Raw genomic sequence first — 25,441 nt, forward strand, 5'->3', positions numbered from 1 at the left:
GAGGGGACCCCCTTAGAATCATATGAAGATAGAGGGATTTCCTGGTCCCCAAGCTCAAGCCAGGGGGATCTTCCAGTTAGGCTTCTCTTACTAAGAAGTTTCAATATCTTTTCTCAAACATGATCAAGTACTAATGTTTGTTTCTTTTTTTTTTTTCAGGCAAGATGGATTCAAACATTGATAACATCCTTAGCCAGCCCATCGTGTCTACGGTGTCCAAGCGTAATCATTTGTCCTCGAAGGGTGCCTATTTTTCCAAGGTCGCCAAAACAACTAAGGCCAACCCGTAAACCTTTAAGTAGGCTGAGTCGGGCCTTGTCACTTTTCCTCTAGTGCACCCGGAGGTTATTGTTCTAACTCCCTCCATCCATGTAAAGAAAACTCATCCTTCCCACTCACCAATCCAAGATCATAAACTCGTCGTCGTGGCCTACATTCTTGAGTCTGTGGATGATAATGCTTCCGGCGCCCTAAGAGTTCAACTAGGTTCAAATGCTTTGACTCACATAGGCCAATGCCTCAGGGCTCCCGAATGGGAGTTCTTAACTGGCTATGAGAATGCAAACATCCTTTTCAACAAGAGCAGAGAATTTCTTTCTTCGGTAAGTCTTTCCTCAAAGATTGATAAACTCTATGTTTAATGCCAAATCTTTGTTTCTAGACTCTTAATATTTGTTTTTGATTGCGGGCCTTCCTTGCCTTCGTTCAGCATAACCGCATCCTGAACTGTGAGGTCACAACGAGCATTGTGCTTCCTCAAAGTGCTAAGGAGGCACATATCAAGGCCGAAGATGACCTTAAGAAGGCGCGAAAGGAGCTGGAAGCAAAAGACATGGAGCTTAAGAAGGTCCAAGAGATAAATGACAGACTTGAAGGGGACAAGAGGACAACGTACGAGCTCATCAAGAGTGACAAAGCTCATCTTCAGGAGGAATTCAAGCCCAAGAACAATAACACAGTCGACATGGCGATGTATTGCATTTGGGCCACAAATCTCAACCTTGATACCAGCTTCCTGTCTACCAAGGAGACTGAGTATGTCAATAGGTGGCAGGCTCATTTGGAAGTGGAAGAAGCCAGGCTTGCGGCTCAGGAGGCTGCAAAGGCCATGGAACAAGCAGGATCGGTGGATGTCAAGCCGCCAATCCATGAAGATCAAAACATAGGTTGTGACCCATGGTGTATTTTTTTTTTTTGTAATTATAATTTTTGATGCCCTTAGGGCAAACACAATTTACAGCATGAGCTTAAGCTATTTTAATTTTCTTATGAATGCTAATTGACATTTCACATGCTAATCCGGGACTGTTACACCATGTGTTAAAAATAGTGCTTAACTCGTTAAGCGAGTCATTTGGACTTAAAAGTGTACTTAAGGTTAAGCAGCAGTTTAGGTATTACCCATGCTCCTCAAAAGTATCTCGACAACGGCAGACAAACAGACTTAGTAGGTACACGTCGCCCCTACAACTTTCCAACTCATGGCTGGTCCATCTTTCCTTTGCCCTTACATGAACCATGAAGGACCCTGAGCCAAGGCTCAGCAAGAAAACCCCAAATAAATCATACAGATATCCAGATAAATATTAACATGTATTTCATACTCTATAACAACAACTGGTTCACATAGATTTTCCAAACCATATACGACTCATGCCGAGTAGATGGGTACCAAATCTTCACAATGGCCCTACCACTATGGCAGACATCGCATCCGTGTTATGGCCCCTCCACTATGGCATACATTACACATGTAATGCCAATAACGACCTCCTCACCCAGCTATCAGTACAAACAATTATAACAACATAGATTCATACAAAACAGAGATTTAATAATAAATTGATTCATGACACGATCATTCCCGTGCCCAATAATTGGGCCGCACGCACTACACTCGGTGCAAGTGTCAGTTTTCTTACCTCAAAGTCCTGAGCGATAGGGTGAAGCAGCAACAAGCACGATCCTTTCTTCTCAAGCCTTGCGGTACCCTGAATCACAACATATTAACGGATATCCATCAAGAACTAAACCAATTAAGAGCTTCAAGATCGAGTCCTAGCCCCTCAGGACCCCGGATTCCACTAAACCAGGTTCTGTAATCATTCTTGAGCCCTTAGGTTTGAGTTCCGATAACCCAAAATGTGTTTTGCCCATTTTCCCTAATTAGAGTCGCAGCGCGCCTTTAGGCAGAGAACCCTGAACCACAAGGGCACAGGACACGTATCGCGATGTAACCTACCTGACGCCAAGGCAGTTCAAAAGAACCCCACTGCCTCTAAGTTCATGCGGGTCGCAACGCTTCAAGAACAGTGCCGCGGTGCACCCCGCGAACCAACAATTCCAGCGAATTCTGAAATTGCAAATCCTCCCAAATCCACCCTAAACGTGATTTTTAACCTAATTCAATGACAGAATTACACCCGCAATACAGAAATACCACAAACAATCTTCAAAACCCTCTAAACCCAACCAAATCCAGAATTCAAAGACTCGCCAAGAATAACACAAAATCTACCTAGAATAAGAATCTTACCTCTGAAAATTCATGCTTCCCATCTGTATACCTAGCTTGACAACCTCTAATCCTACAAGAAACTACTCCAACTCCACAAACAATTGCTTGGTGATTTAAGGTTCAAGAATTTTTACCCTTAAAGAGAAAGCTTGGAAGAGAGAGAGAGAGAGAAGGAGACTACTATTTTAACGTGAGTGTGAGGATACAGAGAGAACGTGAGAGTGAAGTTTCCTATGATTGACTAAGTCTAGAACTATGCCTCTGATAAAAGACTATAATACCCCTGCCTACTAAGCCTCTCTTTAAAGCCCCCAAGGGCATATTATTCATTTGACACCAATCTCGCTACACCTCAAATTTCACTTATGGTCCCTAATTAACTCTACTAATCCCCTAAATACCAATATTTCCCCAAGTAGAACTCATATCCCTATGAGTCCCGCAAACTCACCAAATCGCTAGAATATCCCTAGGCTCACCCCGAGCCGGGTATTAATTCTCATTGTGACTTTTCTACCAAATTGCTCACTAGGATCGCCTCGTGAAAAATATCTCAAATATATCCACATAATAATGTGGTCCCACTCGTAATGCACATATAATTACAAATATACCCTTAGAGGGTCAAAATTACGAAAAAATATCATTTTTAACAAAAACGGGCCTATAAGCACATTTAATACACTTAAGCATGCATGAGCAATCATATCATAAGATAACTCATAAAATTCACATATTTAATCATAATTAAATCATATTAATATATAAACATCCAATTATGCCCTCCTAGCACTGTAATCAAGGCACTAAGCTTTATTAGCAACTTTGGGACGTTACAACTGATACCATGCATCTTTGCGTTAAAGGACACTTGTTGGTGTGTAGTCTCATTAGTCTAGTTATTTCTTGATTAATGATAGTAACTTTTCCTTATCCTCAAGTATGGTCTCGAAGTTAAGAAGTTGAAACTATTTTGCAACAAATTCCAGCTCTGTCTCGATTTATGAATATTGTTGGTCAATCTAGAATTCCCACTTTATTCTTATATCGATTTGTTTGTGCTGGTTATCCAAGACTAGTATAAGTTAGGTTCATTCCGGGTTTCCCTCAAGGTTTATAAATTCGTTCTTGGTTAGTAGTGATCCATGCAGTGTAATTAATTTTATTGATGCCGTATTTTTTTGAGCCTATGGTATACCCCCTTAAATACCTATGGTTGTGAAATATTAGGTTATTTAATTTTGAGAGCTTGTGAAAGATATAAAAGATAAAGTTTGAACAAGAAATAGTGCTTTATTAATGATAAAAGCAAAAAAGTAAATACAAGCATTGTTACAACTAAATAAACATCATTCCTACGTTAGCGGTAATAAGGTTGTAGATGTTCACCGTTCCAAGCTCATAGAACCAACTCTCCATTCAATCTTGCTAGCTTGTACACCCCAAGTCGAATGATAGATTCGAATTGGTAAGGTTCCTCCCAATTAGGCCCAAGCATGCCTGTAGAGGTGTCTCGTGTGGAAAAAAATACACGCCTAAGCACCAAGTCCCTCAATCAAAAGTGCCTTTCTTGAACCGGTTTATTGAAGTATCTTGTAGCCATTTGCTGGTATGCAACGTTTTTATGTTGGGCTTCTTCTCATTTTTCTTCAATTAAATCTAGGGTTTCTACGAGCTGAGATTAGTTTGAATCCTAGTTGTATGCTTCGCGTCTAATGGTAGGAACTTATACCTCAATGGGCAACATTTCTTCGCAGCCGTAGGCTAGGGAGAAGGGTTTATGTCCAGTTGAGGTTCAAGTTGTTGTTCTATAAGCCCATAGGACTTGTGGTAATTCTTCTGGGGACCTGCCTTTATCCTCTTTGAGCCTTTTCTTAATGGACCTCTTTAGAATCTTATTTACGGCTTCAACCTGGCCATTTTCTTATCGATGGGCTCATGATGAGAAACTCTTAATTATCCCATTTTTCTTGAAGAACTATGTGAACAACTCGCTGTCGAACTAGGTTCCATTATCTGAGAATATCTTCCTTTGTATCCCATATCTGCAAATTATGTTCTTTACAACAAAATCCAAGAACTAGTTCGAAGCCCATAGCCACTACAACATATCTGACTCCACCTTTTTCTGTTGGTAAAGTATCTATGAGGTCAATTCCCCGTACTACAAATGGCCATGGGGAGCTCAGTTGGTGGAGCTCGAGGTATAGAGGTGAACTGTGGACATTTATCATAGTGTTTGACATATTTAAACGAATCCGCCATTACTGTAGGCCAGAAATATCCTTGCCTAACTACTTTCCTTGAGAAGCTATGACCCTCAGTGCGATCTTCACAAAACTTTGTATTAATTTCTTCTAGGATCTTTTTAGCTTCGGGTGGAGTTACACATCTCAGTAATGGCATGGAATACCCTATTCTATACAATCTTCCTTCCAAGAAAGTATACCTTGGTACTTTGTACATCAGTTTTTGAGCCTCGTTTTGGTCTGCTAGGAGGCTCCCAATTTCGAGGTAGTTGATTATGGTTGTCATCCAAGTAGGTTGTGAGTCTATCATATCGACCTCGACATCGTCGCACTCGATTATGCTCAACTTTGGTAAAAATTCCACTGGTACCACATTAAGTGGGACATCTTCTCTTGTTGTTGCGAGTCGAGCCAGGGCATCTGTATTCGAGCTCTGCTATCGTGGAACTTGCTCATTCGCGTAGAACTTGAATTGTCCAAATGCTACCTTGAATTTTTCCAAGTATGCTGCCATTTTAGTGCCCTTGAGACGGGTATTCTCCTAGGACTTGGTTAGCAACCATTTGAGAGTCACTATAGCAGTGAATGGCTTGTGCCTTTAGCTCGAAAGCTCGAAGCCCTGCTAATAATGCCTCATACTCAACCTCATTTTTGGTGGCCTAGAAGCCAAACCTTAAAGTTGAATGAAACAAGTTTCCTCATGGGGTTATTAGGATAATGCCTTCCCCTGTTCCATTCTCTTTAGACTATCCATCGATGTATAGTCTCCACAGCTCGCGGGCTGGCGTTATGAATTCTTTGTTGGTTATTCCTGTACACTCGACTATGAAGTCAGCTAAGGTTTGTCCCTTTATCATCGTTCTTGGGTCATACATTATCTCAAACTGCCCAAGTTCGGTTGTCCATTTCAATAGTCATCCAGATACATCAGGTTTCGATAATATTTGTCTCAACGGGTGATCAATTAACACATGTATGAGGTGTGCTTAGAAGTAAGTTCAAAGTTTTTCGGACTTGTGTAAGCATAATTCAAGTTTTTCCATCAATGGATTTCTCAATTTTTCCCCAGTAATCTTTTCCTAGCATAATATACATGTTTTTTTACTTTTTTATCCTCTCAAATAAGTTCTGCAGTGATTGCATGCTTCGTTGTAGCGAGGTATAAATACAATATTTCCCCCATAACTAGTTTGGATAAGATAGGTAGCTAAGCGAGAAGCTTTTTGAGAGCCTGAAAAGCGAGCTCGCACTTGTCTGACCATTCAAACTTTTTGTCCCCTCTTAGAAGATTAAAGAATGGTAAGCACTTGTCTGTAGATTTCGACCTACTCAAAGTCGCTATACGTCTATCTAGACTCTTAACATCTTTGTGATTTCTAGGTGAAGGCATGTCAATTAAGATCCTTATCTTATCCGGGTTTACCTTGATGCCTCGAGCATTCGCTATAAATCCGAGAAACTTTTTCGAAGATACTCTGAATACATTTTTGTGGGTTGAGTCTAATGTTGTACTTTTGAAGTATAGTGAAGCACTTTGCGAGGTCATCAACATGGTTACTATTGTGCTTTGACTTGAAAAGAATATCATCCACATACACTTCCATGTTGTTTCCTATCTGTTTGGGAAAGATTCTATTTACGAGTTTCTGATATGTAGCCCCATCATATTTTAGCCCGAAGGGCATCACATTGAAACAATATAGCCCTTTATCAGTCATGAAGCTTGTATGCTCCTGGTCGGGTGCATGCGTGGCTATCTGGTTATATCCAAAATATGCATCCATGAATGACATGTTTTCATGACTCGAGGTTGCATCAACGAGCTGATCAATTCGAGGCAAAAGGAAACAGTCCTTTAGACATGCTTTGTTGAGGTCTGAATAGTTAATGCAAGTTTGCCACTTGCCATTGTGTTTCAAGACCAAAACTAGGTTGGCAATCAATTCTGGGTAGAAAGCATTTCGAATAAACTGATTTGCTTTTAATCTTTCGACCTCCTCTTTCAAGGTTTTCTTGCTCTCGTCATCGAGGAGTCTTCTCTTCTGCTATTTTGGAGGGAAGTTTTTGTCAATGTTTAACGCATGGCTTATAAAATTAGGAGTGAGCTCAATCATATCTGAGTGCGACCATGCCAATAAATCCTAATTTTCCCTTAGGAAACGAATTAACTACTATCTCGCATCCTTGGAGAGGTTCTTTCCAATCTTCGAGCTTTTCGATTGGACAGAGATTTTCCTATCTTCTTCTACTCTTGGATCGATCTCTTCGCTGAACTCATATACCACTCTTCCATTTCCTCAATGATTACTAGGGCTTACGCAGTAGCTTGGACTTTTCCCCTCATCAAGATGCTATAGTATTATTGGGCTGCTATTTGGTCCCTTTTTAGTGTTTCAATACCACTGGGAGTTGGGAATTTTATGTCCAAATGCCTAACAGATGTGACTACCCCCAGCTCAATTGGGGTTGGTCTCTCGAGAAGTTTGTAGGCCGACAGGGTGTCTACTACGATGAACTCCAACATCTTGGTTATCGAGTCAAGATAGTCTCCCAAGGTCGCTGGGAGCTTGATAGCCCATGTACTGGTGATTCCCTCTCCAGAGAATATGTATAACATTTTTGCATAGGCTTTAAGGTCTAGAACAGATAGACCCATATTTTCCAAGGTCATTTTAGAGGATGTTGATTGAGCTCCCCTCCCGTTATCAATCAAGAATTGACGCACCCTCTTATTGGCAAGTTGGAAGGTTATAACCAGGAGGTCATTATGAGGAAATTGGACGTGCAAAACATTCTCTTCATGAAAGTGATAGGTTGGGATTCAACTCTTTATTGTTTAGAGGCCCATGGTTTAGATGCATAGAGAGATCCACCCCCCTCTTTGAGTTCTAGGACATACCTCTTTTGAGTGTTTCTTCCTGACCCTTCAATGTGTGGTCCTCCTGCGATGGTTATTACATCTTCTCCATTGATTGGGAGAGGTCGATTATCCACCCTTGCAGGTGGGATTGTAGCTTGTTGGATAGGCTGAGCTGCAACTGCCTTTTGACCAGGCGAAGCCTGGACATGGTTTCAATTTCGGACATACTGTACAAGGTAGCCTCTCGCATACATCATTCGTTCTCTTCTTTTAGTTGTCTGCATTCATCAGTTGTATGACCTATGTGTAACGACCAAAAAATGCTCATAGGGTTTAGTGCCTTGATTAGCGTGCCAGGAAGGCATAATTGGATATATGTGTGTTTAATTAGTTAAATGTGTGACTGTGTGGCATGCATGATTTATATAATTATGTGAATATATTATATGCATGTTTATGAGTATTAAATATGCATGTGGGCATTTTACTGTTTATAAGGGCATACTTGTAATTTTGGCCAGTTAGGGCATAAAATGTGACTATATGTGTTAAATGGTTGAGACCACATTATTATGTGGATATATTTGTAGTATATGGATCGAGGCGATCCTAGTGAGTGGATTATCGGAATAGTCACAACGGGGTTTAATACCCGACTCGAGGTGAGATAAGGGTATTTTGGGAACTTAGAATATAATTTGGGGTTTATTGAGTAACAAGTAAGTATTTGGTAATTATTTGGACATGTCAGGATTTATTGGGGATTGATAGGATGACTTTAGGAATTAGCGGGAATTTGGAAAAAGACTATTTTACCCTTGGAATAGTTAAAGGAGGTTGGGACTTTAGAGGGGCAATTTAGTCTTTTTGGGTTAAGGATATACATAGAAAGCCTTAGGAATTTATCAGAAATACCAAGAAGGACTCTCTCTCTCTCTCACTCCCTCACATAAACGTTCTCCCTTTCCCTCTCTAAAACTCAAGTGGAAAATTATGGAATTTGAAGGAGAAAAGCCATGGATTCAAGCTAGGAATTGAATTGAAGATAGCTGGGAAATTAAAGCTATGATTAGTCCATGTGCTTGCTAAGGATTTTAACTACAAACTGAGGTAAGGTCTCAAAGTTCTAACTACTGAATTCTGCTGAATTGCTATTAGAGTTTAGAGGTTGTATGAATTCTAGGCTTTAATTGATTATGGATGTTTGATGGGTGCAAGGGAAATTTTTATAGATTGGATATGATGTTTAGGTTATAGGGATCAGAAATTTAGGTTCAATTTTAGGTTTTGACTATTTTAAAATACATAGTGTAACGGTCTTGGTTATCCAAGGCGTTACAACTTGTTATCAGAGTAGTCTAGGTTTCAGGGTTCCTAAATTCTTGCGGGGCATGTACACTCACATCTAAAGACAAGCTCGGCTCAGGGTTTGGTAACTATATATATGTTATTATATGCTAAATTTTTTTAATGAAATGTAAATGATTTATTTGCACGATTAATAGGGAGCAGAAGATATACTAATAGGGTCTGACCCTTGACTTATGAATATAAATGTGGTTAAATTTTATATCTGTGAAAACCACATTATTATGTGGGTAAATCTCTAGCGTGCGATTTGAGGCGATCCTAGGGAGCCAGTTAGCGGGAAAGTCACAACGGGGCTTAATATTTGACTTGGGATAAGTCAAGGGCTAATTTGGGTATTAGATGATTATTTGGGTTATCGGGTCATGGAAATAAATATATGGAGATATATTCGAGGTTAGGAGGCTTAGGCGGGAATATTGAGGAGTTTTTACCGTTTTGCCTCGGGACGTTTCCGGTACCCCGAGGCCTCGGGATTGACTTAATTAACTAAGGTTAGACTAAACAAAATAGAAATCGGTAGAATAAAGCACAAACCGACCCATTTTGCTCCTCCCTTCCTTCTCTTCCCTCTCTTAAGGAAACTATTGAAATCTAAGGGAATTCAGCTGGGAATTCAGTGATTTGGGCTGGAGTTTTGAGGAAATAGCTCAGTTTCAGCTAGGGAATTCAACCATAAACTAAGGTAAGCAGTGAATTTCATTTTTGACTAGTTGATTATAAGGTTTATGGGTTGAAATCTAAGGGTTCCTAGGTTCTTAATCTCAAGGTTGAATTAAGGTGAAAAGCTTGGGAGTTGGCTTGGATTTTGCTTAAAGAAGTGATTCTGCTGTTGAGGTAAGCTTAAATCCATAAATTAATGACTGAATTTTGGTGTTCCATTGTTGGTTTTTGTGTTCTTGAGTTCTTGGGTTTCAGAAATCAAAATGGGATTTTGAGGGGTTTTTAAGTTGGATTTCTATTGGATTATGTTGTTAGGATCATGATAAAAGTCTTGTGAGTAATGGGTTTTGGAAGTAGGGTGCCTTGGGGTGGTTTTGAATAAGGTTGGGATGTTAGAAATGGTGGGTTTTCTGGGCACGAAGGGTTGGGCCGCAGCTCTGTTCTAGAGCGTTGCGGCCTTACGAAGCAAATTAGCCAGGGAGGCTCTGCCGAAGGGGAGCACCGCAGCGCCAAAGGGCAGGGCCGCGGTGCGTGTCTGTCTACAGAGAGGCTAAGCCTCTGTTTCAGGGGCGGGCCGCGGCTAGGTTTTAGGGGCTGCAGCCCTTAGGTGCGTTCTTGATCTTTTAGGGATTTTAATCGCGGGAACCTAAACTAGGGTGCTCGGGATCGATTCCACCACCATGTTAGGTGGAATTCGATGTCCCGGAAGCTAGCATTGTACCCAGAAACCTTTATTTGAATATTAATGGAATCCAATACCTTGGTTGTGACTAGGTGTTAAGCTAGGGCTCGGGAAGCGGATCGTGCTCAAAGGCGTCGCTCGTAGACAGTGAACTTGGAAATTAAGGTAAGAAAACTGCACCCGGTTGTGTATTTGTAATGGGACTAAGGGTTCCCTAATATGTATGCTTTGAAAGGATGGTTTTATGCCATGTAAGCAGTAAACCACGGCCTAAGAGTGCCCAAGGTTACATTTGCGCACAGGGCGTGACTTGACCACTGGTAGCCGAGGACCGCTTATTATGCACTGAGCTCGGTTTAAGTGGGCCGGAGTCAGTGGGATAAACAGAGGGTGTGGCCTAAGTTGTCGGCTCTGATTATCATGTAACTTGATTTTTATTAATGTTTAGCTGCATCTTTGATTCTGAGCATGTGCTATGTGATTAATATGAGTGTTAAGTGTTTGATCATGCTTAAGGGATTATTCATCTGTTATTGTTGTTTGTGATGCATATTATGTTTTCTTGCTGGGCTTTGGCTCATGGGTGCTATGTTGTGTAGGTAATGGCAAGGACAAACTTGATCAGCCTTGACTTGGAGAGCTCTGTGAGCTAAATGTACATGACCAGCTGCTCAGCCGCCATGGTTGAGGGGAAGACAGGAACAGGGGAGCCAGAAATGTCTGTTTTTCCTTAGTATGGCTAATGATTGTTTAAACTTTGGAAATTTTGTGAACTGACTTTCGAACGGTTTTCCTTTTTGGGGTCCCATGTATAAAATGTTTTGTTATATAGAATGTACACTTTTGAGACCAAAACCTTTTTACCTTAGCTCATTAGTGGTTTCAGTATCATGTTTTAACTAAATGACTTGATTAGCAAGTCCTGCATCTTTATAAATACACAGTGTAGCGGTCTTGACTATCCAAAGCGTTACAATTTGGTATCAGAGCGTCCATAGATTCCTCCTCTAGCTCGGAGGGTAGGATCCCTTTCAATATACTTGAGATCTGTTTTCCCTTTAACTTTTGTTGTCTTGCACAAATATTTCTATTTGTATATTAACACTTTGCCTTTGCTTTCTCAGAGGAGATGTCTCAGCCCGGGAGCAACAACCTGCGAGCTATGTTCCCTGGAGGGAACCCTTCCTCGGGGGCCTCTGGGCCCATGGTGAAAAAGCTCCGGCTGGCGAAGAAGGCCATTGGGAGTGCCTCTAAGTCCCCTGCAAAGGGGAAAAACCAAGCTCCGACAGCGCAGGAGAAAGTGCCTCCGCCCCCTCCTGCAATGAAGATGCCTCCTCCTCCCCCGCGAGTTCCCGACCCTGCTCAGGAAACGGAGGTGCCCACCGGGACCTTACCGAGAGGGACCTGCAGGCGATCGAGACGAGGAGCCCGGAGAACGTGATGGAGTCTTCATTGGGGATGGATCTCACGGTAAGTTGGCCTCTCCATCGAAGCATATCCCGATCTAGGGCTTGACTCGAGGATATGAGGGGCGAGCACCAGAAAACTTTGGCTGCCATTAAGACTGCCCAAAAGCAAGAACAGGATACCAAGGATGCCCTGGTGACTGCGCAAGCCGAGCTGGATGCATCTCGACCTAAGTTCCAGGAGGCCGAGGCTACTATGGCTGCTCTAGCCGCCGCAAGGACTGAGCTCGAGGAGGCCAAGGCCGCTCAGGCCGCACTGGACACCGTGAAGGCCGAGGCCGAGGAGGCCAAGGCTGCCCTGGCGATGGAGAGGGCAGCCGCTAGCTCCTCCATGGAGGCCATGCTGTACCATTGTTGGGTCTACAACCCAGATGGTGACTTCTCCTTTATGGGGGCGGATGCATGGGATAGCTTCTTGGAGAAGTTCAAAGTTCGCCTTCAGCAAGAGGCGCCCTCCGAGACTGGGGAGACCTCCGCAGCCGCCGAGCAGGAGGGCGAGGTGGTGACTTCATCGGAGCAGCCTGGCGGGGCCTAGGACTGCTTTTCTTTCTACCCGTCAAACATATATTATTATTTTTTATTTTTTCTTGTAACTTTGTATGGGGTTTTCTAACCTTGAGACAATTGGCTTTATCAATTTTTTGCTTTCTAATTGATTTACATCCTTTTGCACTTATGAATTTTGGTAATGGTCTTAGTTTTTGTTGGTGCTGCGATTGACATTTTATGCTTTTCTAGGAAAAAACATAATCACTTTTGAGGCAACTTCTAACATAAGTCCTGGTTGCATCCTGGACATTACTTTAAAAACTTAGCTCGCGTTAATTTTTTATTAATATCTCGTGCTTTTAAAGAAAAACAACGATCAATCAATTTGAATTAACTTCTAAGTTTTAGGACCTGGTTACATCCAGGACGTTAATTTGAAAACTTAGTTCACGTTTATTCTTGATTAATATCTTGTGCTTTTTAAGAAAAACATCGATCAATCAATTTGAATAAACTTCTAAGTTTTAGGACCTAGTTACATCCAGTACGTTAATTTGAAAACTTAGTTGGCGTTAATTTTATCAATATCTTGTGCTTTTTAAGAAAAACATCGATCGATCGATTTCAATCAACTTCTAAGTTTTAGGACGACCTGGTTATATCCAGGATATGACTTAGTTCGCGTTAATCGTTTATCAATATCTCGTGCTTTTTAAGAAAAGCATCGATCAATCGATTTGAATCAACTTCTAAGCCTTTAAGGCGACCTGGTTATATCCAGGCACCATATGCCCCCAAGTAATTAGGAAAGGGTCTTTCGTGGTTACTTGAGATTACATTCGCAAATATACACAATAATGAAAAAAGATTTAATTCTCATTATTTAATACACAAAAAATGGCCTTTCTGAGTAAGCCTTACAAGGGTATTACTCATAATATTTCTTTAAATGGATGTGATAACTCTACAAAATAGAGTTATTTTACCACTTTTTATGTGCTAATTGTTGCTTAATTCTTGAGTTTTTAATTGATTTATTAAGTTTTTAAGTAATTTTGAATTTATTAGGTTTATTTTAATTTTATAGATTTTTGTGTATTTTTATAGTTATATTGTTGTAAAATATTATAGTTCAATTATTTAAAATTAATATTGTTAAGTTAGGAGTAAAAAGATGCAATTTTGAGCTGAAATGTTTAAGTAAATTAAATTTTAATTAATATTTTCATTGAACTTTTGTTGTATATTTCAATATTGAAAATATTTTGTTTTAATTTAATTTATGTTTGTTTTATAGGGAATTCTTTGTATGTTATTTGCTCTTGAAAAGCAAGAAGAATGGTGAAAAAAAATGGCATTTCTGTAAAGGAAAAGCAAGAAAAGTGGCATTTTTTCTACAGCCCAGAAGCTTCAGGCCCAAGCCTCTGCCGTGGCCCACCTGCACTCTTCACCAGCCATCAACTCCACAGCCTTCAGCACCCAGCCGAGCATCACATAGATGCTTCTCCACGCCAGCTGTCCTTCAGCAAACCTCCTGAAGCTCTCCCAGTCGTGACCATGCAGCTTCATCACTTCCCAAAGCATCCAAGGCCCAACATTCAGCTATTGCTCCAAGTTCCAGCCGTGGGCCGGCCTCTTCCACCAAGGCCCGAAGTCTCCTTCCCAGCAACAACCCACGGCCCAGCACTCCATTCAGCCACGCCTGGCTGCCTGATTGCCTCCAACCAAATAGCTCTTCCCAAGAGCATGACTCCACACCATCAGCCAGTGCATTGCCAAACATATTTTGTTGTATGTTGGTCCAAATAGCCACCCAAAGGCCAAAAACCACATTTTTATTCCCAATATTTTTCACTCAAATATCAATTCACTCTTCCCTATTTCTCTCACCTAAATAAACATTCCTAATTCAATTTTTTTACCCTAGCTTTTCACTAATCTTTTACCCAACCACACATTTCATCTTTCCAATACTCTTACACTTACTCTATTTATCCTACCACTTCCCAACACAATTAAATTAATCAATTTATTTATTTTAATTTGATTAATTTAATCTCCATATTTTGCCGATAAATAAAGTCTTGTAAGACCATTTGGGGGGCTCTTCTTCTTCATCTTTTCAACATCTTCTACTCATATTTTTCTCTTTTCTTTTCACTAGTTTCTCTCTACCATTTTCATCTTTTGAAGAGCATGTCAAGTATGTTATTTTGTAATTTTTATTTCAATCTAGTTATGAGCTTCTAATCTTTTTCAAAGGTTATTAAGATGATGATGAAGCAACATGTAACTAGATAGTATTTTTTGTTGTATGTTGATTTCCCATTTGTACAACATTGTTTATGGATTTTTCTATCAAAAATATGCATTTTTCATCTAGTGTTGATTGTTAGAGCATATTACACTTGGTTCTTCATTATGCAAAAATATGATATTCTTTGATTAAATGTTTTTCATTAAATTGTTCACATCTAATTCTTAGAGCATAAGTATCATATTTTGCCTAAACATAAACTCTTTGATTTTTTATAGTTTTATTAAGTTGTAACACAACTAACGCTTTGAAATTATATCTTATATAAGTGAAGAAAAATCCTACCTTTTTGAAAGTAACTTGTGCTTGAATAGAAAATATATTTTGAAAAAATATATAGTGTGATTTATTTCAACTATATCTAAACTTGGGAATCAATATACTTATAAATACTATTGAACTTGCATTTTGTGGATTCTAATATCTTAATAATCTTATTTTATATATCTCATTTGAAAACCATTTTTCTATTTAATCTTAAATCTTTTTATTACTTGTCTTTTATTTTTCTAAAACAAAATCTCATCAAATATTTGGAACTAGGTTAGAATATTCTTGCTTTGTTTGAAATAGTTTCTTTTGATGTTAGTCAACTCCTATGGGTTCGACCTCGTACTTACATGAACATTATATTCCGAAACGATTCGTGCACTTGCGAGTTTAAATTTTTAAAACATACCCCTTTTGGGATTAACAGGATGGCGTTCCAAGTTCGTGGGACTGCTTCTCTGTTTAGCCGAGCCAACTTATAGGTTCCTTCTTTTATGACCACGGTTATTTCATATGGCCCTTCCCAGTTCGGTCCCAATACTCCATCTTTGGGATCTCTACTGGCCAAAAAGACTCTCCTGAGGACTAGGTTGCCAATGCTAAAGGCACGTTTTCTGACTTTTGAGTGTAAATAACGAGTGATTTTTTGCTGGTAATGCGTGAGCTGGAGCTGCGAATCTTCTCATATTTCATCAATCAGGTAGAGGGACGCGCAAAGCAGTTCGTGATTGTGGTCCTAGTCATACGCCTGGACTCTATGCGAGGATATCTTTATCTCGACAGGAAGGACTGCCTGACTCCCAAAAGCTAGGAAGAAAGGAGTATGACCTGTAGGAGTTCGATGCAAGGTCCGGTATGCCCACAGTACCTGGGGGAGCTGTTCTGGCCAGACCCCCTTGGCTTCGTCCAGCCTCTTCTTAAGGCTCGCCTTTAGCGTCTTATTGACGGTCTCGACCTGCCCATTAGCCTGGGGGTAGGCCACGGAGGAGAAACTTTTCTCAATGCCGTACCTTTCACAGAATTCGGAGAAGAGGTCGCTGTCGAACTGAGTCCCATTATCGGATACGATTTTCTTTGGCAGCCTGAACCGGCAAATAATGCTTTTGACCACGAAGTCGAGGACTCTCTTGGAAGTGATTGTTGCCAAGGGTTCTGCCTCAGCCCACTTGGTGAAGTAGTCGATAGCCACCACCGCGTAATGGACCCCTCCTTTTCCAGTGGGGAGGGCGCCAACCAAGTCGATTCCCCAGACCGCGAATGGCCACAGGGACGAGATCATCTTCAGCTCGACTGGGGGAGCTCGAGCAACTGTGGTGAATCGCTGGCACTTGTCACATTTCTTGACGTACGAGATCGAATCCTTTGACAGAGTGGGCCAGTAATATCCTTGCCTTAAGATCTTCAGGGCCAAGCTTTGACCCCAAGTGTGGTCCCTGCAAAAACCCTAGTGCATTTCTTGCAAAATGGTCTTTGCCTCATCTAGCAGAACACATCATAGGAGGGGTAGAGAGTGCCCACGTCAGTATAGCATCCCATTTACCACTGTATACCTTGGAGCCTGGTAAAGTATCTGACGTGCATCATTACGCCCTTCGGGTAACTTTCCTTCGGTGAGATACTCGAGGATGGGAGTCATCCAGGTCGGTCTGGCATCGATCATCTCGAAATTTGCCCCGACTTCTTCTATGCATGGTTTCTCCAAGAACTCCACCAGTACTAATCCCAAAGTCTCCGTCTCCCCGGAGGTAGCGAGCTTGGCGAGGGCGTCTGCGTTGGCATTCTGCTCCTGAGGTATCTGTTCGATTGAGCCCCGTTCGAATGCAGACAACTTGACTTTGACCTTGGCCAGGTAAGCAGTCATCTTGGTTCCCCGTGCTTGATATTCACCTAGCACCTGGTTTACCACGAGCTGGGAATCATTGAAGCACTAAACAGAGCTGGCCTTCAGCTCCTGGGCGACCCTTAGCCCGGCCAGCAAAGCTTCGTATTCGGCCTCATTGTTGGATGCCTTGAATCCGAATCTCAGTGCCGAGTGGAATCTATGCCCCTCTGGGGAATTCAAAATGATTCCTACCCCGGAGTCGTTCTAATTAGATGACCCATCAACGAAGATCTTCCATGACGCCTGGGCCGAGGTGACTTGGGGTGAATCTTCCACAGGGTCTCTTTGGAATCCTATGCATTCTTCCACAAAATCAGCCAGGGCCTGGCTTTTTATTGTAGTTTGTGGAGTGTACAAAATCTCGAACTAGCTGAGCTCAATAGCCCACTTCAACACGCGCCCCGATGCTTCAGGTTTTTGCAAAACCTGCCTTAAAGGTTGATAGGTCATGACGTGTATTTAGTGGGATTGGAAATACGGCCTGAGCTTTCGGGAGGCCATGATAAGACAGAATGCCATCTTCTCCATCAACGGGTATCGCGACTCAGCCCCGAGAAGTCTCTTCCTGATGTAATAGACTGGTTTTTGAACCCAGTCTTCTTCTCGGACCAATACGGCACTAGCCGCATCTTCTGTGACAGCTAGGTAAAGGAAAAGAGGCTTTCTTGCCGTTGGTTTGGACAATATGGGCAGCTCGGCCAAATGTGCTTTCAGGTTGAGGAAGGCACGCTCGCACTCCTCTGTCCACTCAAACTTCTTATTCCCTCGGAGCAGTTTGTAGAATGGCAGGCACTTGTTGGTGGATTTAGAAATAAACTGACTAAGGGCTGCCACCCTTCCTGTCAGGCCCTGAACGTCCTTTCACGATCGTTGTGAGGGTAGCTCCAGCAGCGACCTGATCTTATCGGGGTTCACCTCAATTCCTCTAGTGTTGACAATGAAACCTAGGAATTTTCCAGATGCGACCTCAAAAGAGCACTTCTGCGGGTTAAGCCTCATGCTGTATTCTCTTAGTATCTTGAAGCATTCCTCCAGGTCGGAAACATGGTTATCGGCAGTTTTCGACTTGACCAGCATGTCATCAACGTACACTTCCATGTTTTTCCTGATCTGGTTGGCAAACATCCTGTTCACCAATCTCTGGGATGTAGCACCGGCGTTCTTCAATCCGAACGGCATGACCTTGTAACAATAGACGTTAGTTGGGGTCATGAAGCTAGTGTGCTCCTAGTCCACTGGATTCATGATGATCTGATTATAGCCCGAGTACGCATCCATAAAGGACATGAGCTCGTGCTCCACTGTGGCGTCTACCAATTGGTCGATCCTTGGCAAGGGGAAACAGTTCTTGGGGCAGGCTTTGTTCAGATCGGAGAAGTCGATACAGGTCCGCCATTTCCCATTGGGCTTCGGGACCAACACGGAATTGACGACCCAGACCGGGAACTTGGCTTCGCAGATAAAGCCGCATTTCTTGAGCCGGGCTACTTACTCTTCTAGGGCTTTAGCTCGAGTTGTTCCTAGGCACCTCTGTTTCTGGGACTTCACAGGCATGCTCTTATCCAAATGGAGGGTGTGCATGATGACGCTTGGATTGATTCCCACCATGTCCTCATGTGACCATGCGAACACATCCAGGTTCTCCTACAGGAACTTGATCAGCTTCGCCTTCCTCTTGCCACAAAGGTTTTTCCCGAGCTTAACCATCCGTGAGGGATTCTGTGGATTGATATTTACTTCCTCGAGCTCTTCGATAGCTTGGAGCTCAGACTTATCCTCGCCTATTCGGGGGTCAATATCCTCACTTAGGATGATATTTTCCCCTTCGGCGCTCTGAGGTTTTTCAATCTCAGGATTAGGCAAAGGTTTCTGAGATTCCTCTTATCCACCTTGGACGGTCATTGTTAACTGCCCGGGTTTTAATTTTCCCTTCATGGAAATGCTGTAGCATTCCCTGGCAGCAAGTTGATCACCACGGACCGTGCATATCCCCGTGGAAGAGGGGAATTTCAGCGCGAGGTGGTGGATGGAGGTGATGGCTTCAAAAGCTCTAAGTGTAGGTCGACCCAGAATGGCATTGTACGCGGTGGGACAGTCGATGACCATGAACTTGAGGAGTTTTGAGACCGTCTGCGGTCCCTCTCCTAAGGTGATCACTAGCTCGATCATCCCTATAGCCGCCGATCCTTCTCCAGAAAAACCATAAAGCATCACGGAGGTTGCTTTCAGCTCGGTGATAGACAAACCTATCTTCTCTAGCGTGGACCAGAATAGAAGGTTTACCGAGCTCCCATTATCGACCAGCACTCTCCTAACCCTCCGATTAGCGAGCTGCACTACTACGACCAGAGGGTCGTTATGAGGGAACTGAACGTGGTTGGCATCTTCCTCAGTAAAAATGATTGGTTGCCTCTCCAATCGCTGCTGCTTCGACAAATTCTGCTCGAGGACAAACTCTACTCCATTATGAGCCTTAAGTTTGTTGACGTACCTCTTTTGGGCACCTTTGCTCGTGCCAGCCAAATGAGGACCTCCAGAGATTGTGGAGATCTCTCCTCCTATCACTGGAGGAGGGACGTCCTAATCTACTCGAGACCCGGGCTGATTGACCGGGACTTCCGGAGCTGGTTGGCTTGCGGGAACCCTGTTCTGCGCATACTGAGCCAAAGGGCCGGCTCGGATGAGAGTCTCGATCTCATCCATCAGGTGTCTACAGTCATTGGTATTGTGGCCAATGTCGTTGTGGAAACGGTAAAACTTGGAGGGGTCTCGCTTCCTCTTCTGGTGCTTTAACGGCTGCGGCTTCTTCCAGTGGAGGCGAGCAGAGTTTGCTAGGAAGATGTTCTCCCTAGAGTGGGTGAGCTCCGTATAAGTCGCGTAAACCGGCTTAAATTTTTCTACGGACTTATTCTTCTTTGGGCCGTGCTGGTTGCCCTCGCTGTTCCCCTTTCTCTTGCCTCCACCAAACTGGTGATTCTGTGTAATGTTCTGGGCCGCTGTGACGACCTCCGTTCCCACTCCAGCGGGCTGCTCAGGGACCTAGCTGGTTCCTAAAGCTGAGGCTTGTGCCTCCTCCAAGTTGATCCACCCCTGGGCCCTATTCAGGAATTCGTTTACGGAGCTAACTCCCTTCCTTTGTATCTCATTCCAGAGTCCCCCTCCAACGAGGATTCCAGTTCTCAAAGCCATGAGCTTAGAGATGTCATCTGTGTCGCTGGCCCGAGCAGCGACGTTTACAAATCTGCTCAGGTAAGCCTTCAGAGGCTCATCGGGTTGTTGCCTTATGTTTTCCAGGGTATCGGCTTTGACGCGAGCAGCCTAGGAAGCTCAGAATGCTCTCTTGAAGTCAGTAGAGAAAGTTTTCCACGAGCTGATTGACTGTTTCTTACTCTGTTTAAACCACTATCTGGCCGGCCCAGTCAATGTGTAGGGAAATATTAAACATCTCAGCTCGGGGCCAATGTTGTGGGCCATCATCAGGGTATTGAACATACCCAAGTGATCTGACGGATCTCCATCTCCGTTGAATTTGGACAGGTGCGGCATACGGAAACCGAGTGCGTATGCCGTTTCTGTTATGCTGGGGGTGAAGAGCTCAAGTCCGTCCCCTGAATCATATTCATCTTTTTCTTTCTTTGACAGGAGCTTCCTCATTAGCTCCTCCATCTGAGCCAGGCGCTCATGGGTTTTGTCCTGATTTCCTTGGTTATTCCGGGGCTGTTCAACAACTCTGGATCCATTGTACACATTTGGCGGGTTATTGTCCCTCCTATCTTGAGATAGGTTATATGGGACATTCCTGCTGTCGCGTACCTCGGACAGGTCTTCTCTTGGGCAAGCACGGCTGCCATTTCCTACTGGGTCTCCCCTTTGAGAGGTAAGACGATCTCGGAGGTCGCCCCTCGGGGTAGCTTGAGAACTTTGCGCCGAGCTTAGGCGTTTGCGCCGAGCTTAGGCGTTGGCGCAGGTCTCCGCTAGAAAGGTCACTTCAGCGGCTTCTGGTCCAATAGCTCCCGTTTGAGAAGCTTGGAGCCCGCCTCTGGGGATGAGGATCCGGGACTTCTCTGGGCGCCCCGCTACAATGGGAAGGTCCTGCAGAAGGTGGGTTTTCCTACTACTCCCATAAGCTGGAATATCTTGGACTGGCCAAGGAGGAGACGGATATCTTATCGGCGAAGGAGGATGTCTGACCGGGGATGCAATCCTGGTCCCGTCAGGGCGGATCAGGTTAGGTAGAGGCCGCTCGGCTCTGCCAACCTCCGGGTCCAGCGCTCGGCTGTTTGAGCGGGGCGCAGGACGGCTGGCCGGGACGGGCTGTCGCTGTGAGCCCTCCTCAGATCTCCTTCGAGAATTCCCTCGAGCCCTCCTAGGCGCACTCGAGGGTGGCAGTGATCTGGGAGTTGAAGTTCAGACCGATCAGCTATACTACTGCTCGACCCTAGGTAGTTCTTCGAAGGTGGTCACTCGGTGGTGCGATGGGGGAGTAGGGTTTGGTGTCGGTGGTCTGACCGACCGGCTAGGCCTGGACCGATTACCCCGGCGGGACTTATGAGTCTCGCCTTGCCTCTTTCTGATGTAACGTCGGTTGTAAGAAGGGGTAGTCGGGCCAACACCTCCTTAATCTGCTAGTTAGCTTTCGCCAGCTAACTCCTCAGTTGAGCATTCTCCATTTCTACCGCCGTGTAGAAATCTGGGTTCGGATTAGGTGGCCGGGGTGTCGAAGTCATCTTGGCCTATTGGCTGCTTGCCCGGCTGCTGTTGAACTTCAGGATTCTGATTATTGGAGATGGCGGCATGATGGGCCTCCTTCCCATCATGTTGGCCCGCCTCGTTACCATGTCTTAAGCGAGTGACCACCATGGTTGGGTATTTGCGATAGCACTAATCTAACAAGCTCTCAATGAAAGCACCAAACTGTTGACGCAGTTCTTGGCCAACGGGTAATTAAAAGAATAAGAGAATGTGATTAGTGTTAAGTAATGAACTGTAACAGATGAATGATCTTAAAATAAAATGGTGACACGAATACTTTTTTAGGTGGTTCAAAGGTTAAAATCATTCTACTCCACCAACCAATATTATTGCTATATTTATGGTATTCTTTATAGGGTATTTCTTTACACAATAGAATCCAACCCTTTGCAACTCCTAGGGTCTCCATATTTATAGGAGAGGGCACCTGGGGGTTGGCAAGGGGGGTCATCCCGTGACCTTCATACCCATCATGTCACTTCTGTGACATTCATGATTAATTCCTAAAACGTGACAAATGAAGTGTGGTCTAATCAATAGGTAAGGGGGATAATGGGCCGCACGGCCCAACCCAGTCGTGGGTGCCTAAACACGCACGTTTATGCTGCGTGTCCGAGAATTCAGGGATATATCAGACACGTGATGTCTGATATATGCACGTTTACATTGTGTGGTTGACTTTATATAAAGGGTCATAGCTTCCAACTCAAGCTTGTATCTCGAACTGGATGTCTTCTTAGTCTGTGGTGTCCATACTCCTGATCCGATTCCTTAGTAATCTTAGTAAGCCTTTGGTTACCTCGAGCTAAAAGGGGCGGGGGGGGGGGGGGGGGGGGAGCTAGCGACAGCAGCTCTAAGCACGTGACTTCCATGTGGTTGATATAATTATGCCACACCTCAACTCGCTAATAGCCCGTGGAGAATTAGGGCGCACAAATGGCTAGGAATCTGAGATTTAATGACACAATTAAAATGTTTGGTTTTTAAAAAAATGATGACAAACCTTGTGTCTACAAACAAATCAAAGATGGTGTAGTAGTATTCCTCATTCTTTATGTTGATGATATATATCTAATTGGAAATGACGTAACATCATTATCAAAGGTAAAGAACTGGTTAGCTAAACAATTCCAAATGAAATATTTGGGAGAAGCCAAGTATGTTCTTGGCATTAAAAATCTCAGAGATAGACAGAATAAAACTTTGGCACACTCTCAAGAAACTTATATTGATAAGGTGCTAGAACGTTTTAATATGCAAAACTCCAAAAAGGGTGATACGCCAACCCGTTCTGAAGTATTCCTTTCCAAGGAGCAGTGTCCCAAAACACCTCAGGAAGAGGAAGATATGAGAAAATATCCCTATGCCTCAGTGGTAGGTAGTCTAAGTATGCCATGTTGTGTACAAGACCTGACATTTGTTATGCAGTAGGGATAGTCAGCCATTATCAATCCAATCCTGGATTAAGTCATTGGACTGCAGAGAAGAATATTCTCAAGTATCTAAGAAATACTAGAGATTATATGCTTGTATATTCAGGTAGAGACCAGAACCCCACTGGTTACATTGATTATGATTTTCAATTAGACAGAGATAGTCAGAAATCGACTTCTGGATCAGTGTTTACTCATGGAGGAGGAGCAGTAATCTGGCGAAGTATTAAACAAACCAGCATTGTAGACTCCACCATGGAAGTCGAGTACATAGCATCTTGTGAAGCAACTAAGGAGGCTGTGTGGCTCAAAAAGTTCTATTCTGATTTGGAAGTAGTGTCAGATGTGGATAAGCCACTAGTCCTATACTGTGATAAGAGAGGGGCAGTACCTAACTCAAAGGAACCACAGAGTCACAAGAGGGGAAAGCACATCGAGAGGAAGTATCACTTTCTTAGAGAGATAGTTCATCGAGGAGATGTTGCAGTTATGAAGATAGCTTTAGAATTGCAGATCATTTCACAAAGACTTTATCCATAAAATCTTTTAAGGAGCATGTAAGAAACATGGGAATGAGAGAGATGCCTCATATGCTTTAGGGCAAGTGGGAGATTGTTGGGAATTGTGCCCTGAAAGCATATGTAGTAGACATTGTTTTTAAGAAATAAATAAATAAATTGAATTTTTTATGTATATATTTTATGGACTATATTATTCTATGATAATATTATGTAAATATTAGAAAAATTCCTAAGTTCATTTATGTGATCTCAAACACGTATTGGTACAGGGGGGGTTGTGTTTGAGATAAAAGAACTTAAATAGTTCGTAGTAAAATTAATTTATGGAATCTTTAGAATAATTACTGCAAGTACGGTCCACTAGTATTATGAATACATGTGATATAGATCTGGATCACTAGTGTAGTAGTACAATTTAGTGGAGGTACTTTATATATCAGAAAATATATAGAACTGTACCAGATATGTTTATTAATACTTTGTTAAATACCATTTCGAAATATTAATTAAATATATCAACTAATGATCATATACAAATAGATATTAATCCTAAAGTTACTAAGAACTCCTGTTTATGTTATATGAGTTCTTTGATTCACTCGTTAGGGTCTGTCAAAATGATTAGGCTATAAACTTTTGTTTTGGGAACTCATTAATGTAAATGGCTGGGGGCATAGTATACAGATATGGAATCTATACCTTCTCGCAGGAGATTGAGCAATGGTTCTCTTAAGGGTTGCCATTTAGGACTGAAAGGTTATTGAGCTCAAATTCATAATCAGTTATTAATTAACCTTCACTAGTAAAGTCAATGGTACTTTAGGAAACAATAGATAATTAAAAGGGAAAATGGTAATTTTATTCCCGATTAATTATGAATCATTATTAGAGGGTTAATTTGTATGTAATGATTAAATTAATGGACACTTTATTGTTATAAAGTACTCAGTAAATGAAATGTCTATAATTACAAGAGTGCAATCTCATATTTATAGTGGAATAATCATGAGATTAATAAATTAAGATTATTTAATTAAAGAGTTTAATTAATAATCATAAATTTATTGGAGCTTGGAATTATAAGTCCATAGGTCCCCACAACGGCTCTATCAACACTATTCAAGGTAAGAGTTGATATAAATGAAAAATTGTTAAAAGACATATTTAAAAATAAATTTGTTCTTCGGGCCAAATATGATAATAGTGATTAATTAATTAATTACAAATTATTTGTAATTAACAAAATTAATTAATATTTAATTAGTATGTAATTTTTTAAATTATGTTAATAATTAAATTGATTTTTGTTGACCCTCAAATTAGCCAACGACACAGAGTAAAATATACGACAGGAAAATAGTACGATGCTTGAGAATACAATCTAATGGAAAGTAAAGGACACCAAAAATTATAGTGGTTCGGCCCCAAAGTTTGGTAATGACCAACGCCCACTTGATACTATTATTAATGTTGAGATTCAAAGGCGTGATCAAAGAACTAGGGTTCTTGAGTTTCACAAACCTTAGAAGGAGAAACAATATAGACGATGGATAATAGCAATACAATTCTCATCTTCTCATATTAGAAAAGAGGATTTGAAAAAAGATCAAAAGATCCCCCCTTGAGCTATTTCTTGTATATTTATAGGCTCCAGGAGGGTTACCTGAGTCAATTAATCATATCTTTCCTTAATAAACGGATATTCAGGTTATAATGAAGAGATATTCTCGGTAATCATTACAACTATAAAAATTTATAAATAAATAAACGGAGTATACGACCAGGCTGGTTGTATATAAAACTTGAACCTCGCATATGGAAGTATCTCTGGTCGATAGGCGAGCAGCGCCTCTGCCACGTGTCGACCACATGTTGAAAACTCTTGCCATGTCATCCACAACTGTTTTTTGGATAAACATTTGCCACCCAAGTTTATTTATTGTGACCAGCAATAAGTAAACTTAGGAAACT

The sequence above is a fragment of the Humulus lupulus genome, chromosome 9 (assembly GCF_963169125.1).
Source record: "Humulus lupulus chromosome 9, drHumLupu1.1, whole genome shotgun sequence".
Classification (NCBI taxonomy): Eukaryota; Viridiplantae; Streptophyta; class Magnoliopsida; order Rosales; family Cannabaceae; genus Humulus; species Humulus lupulus.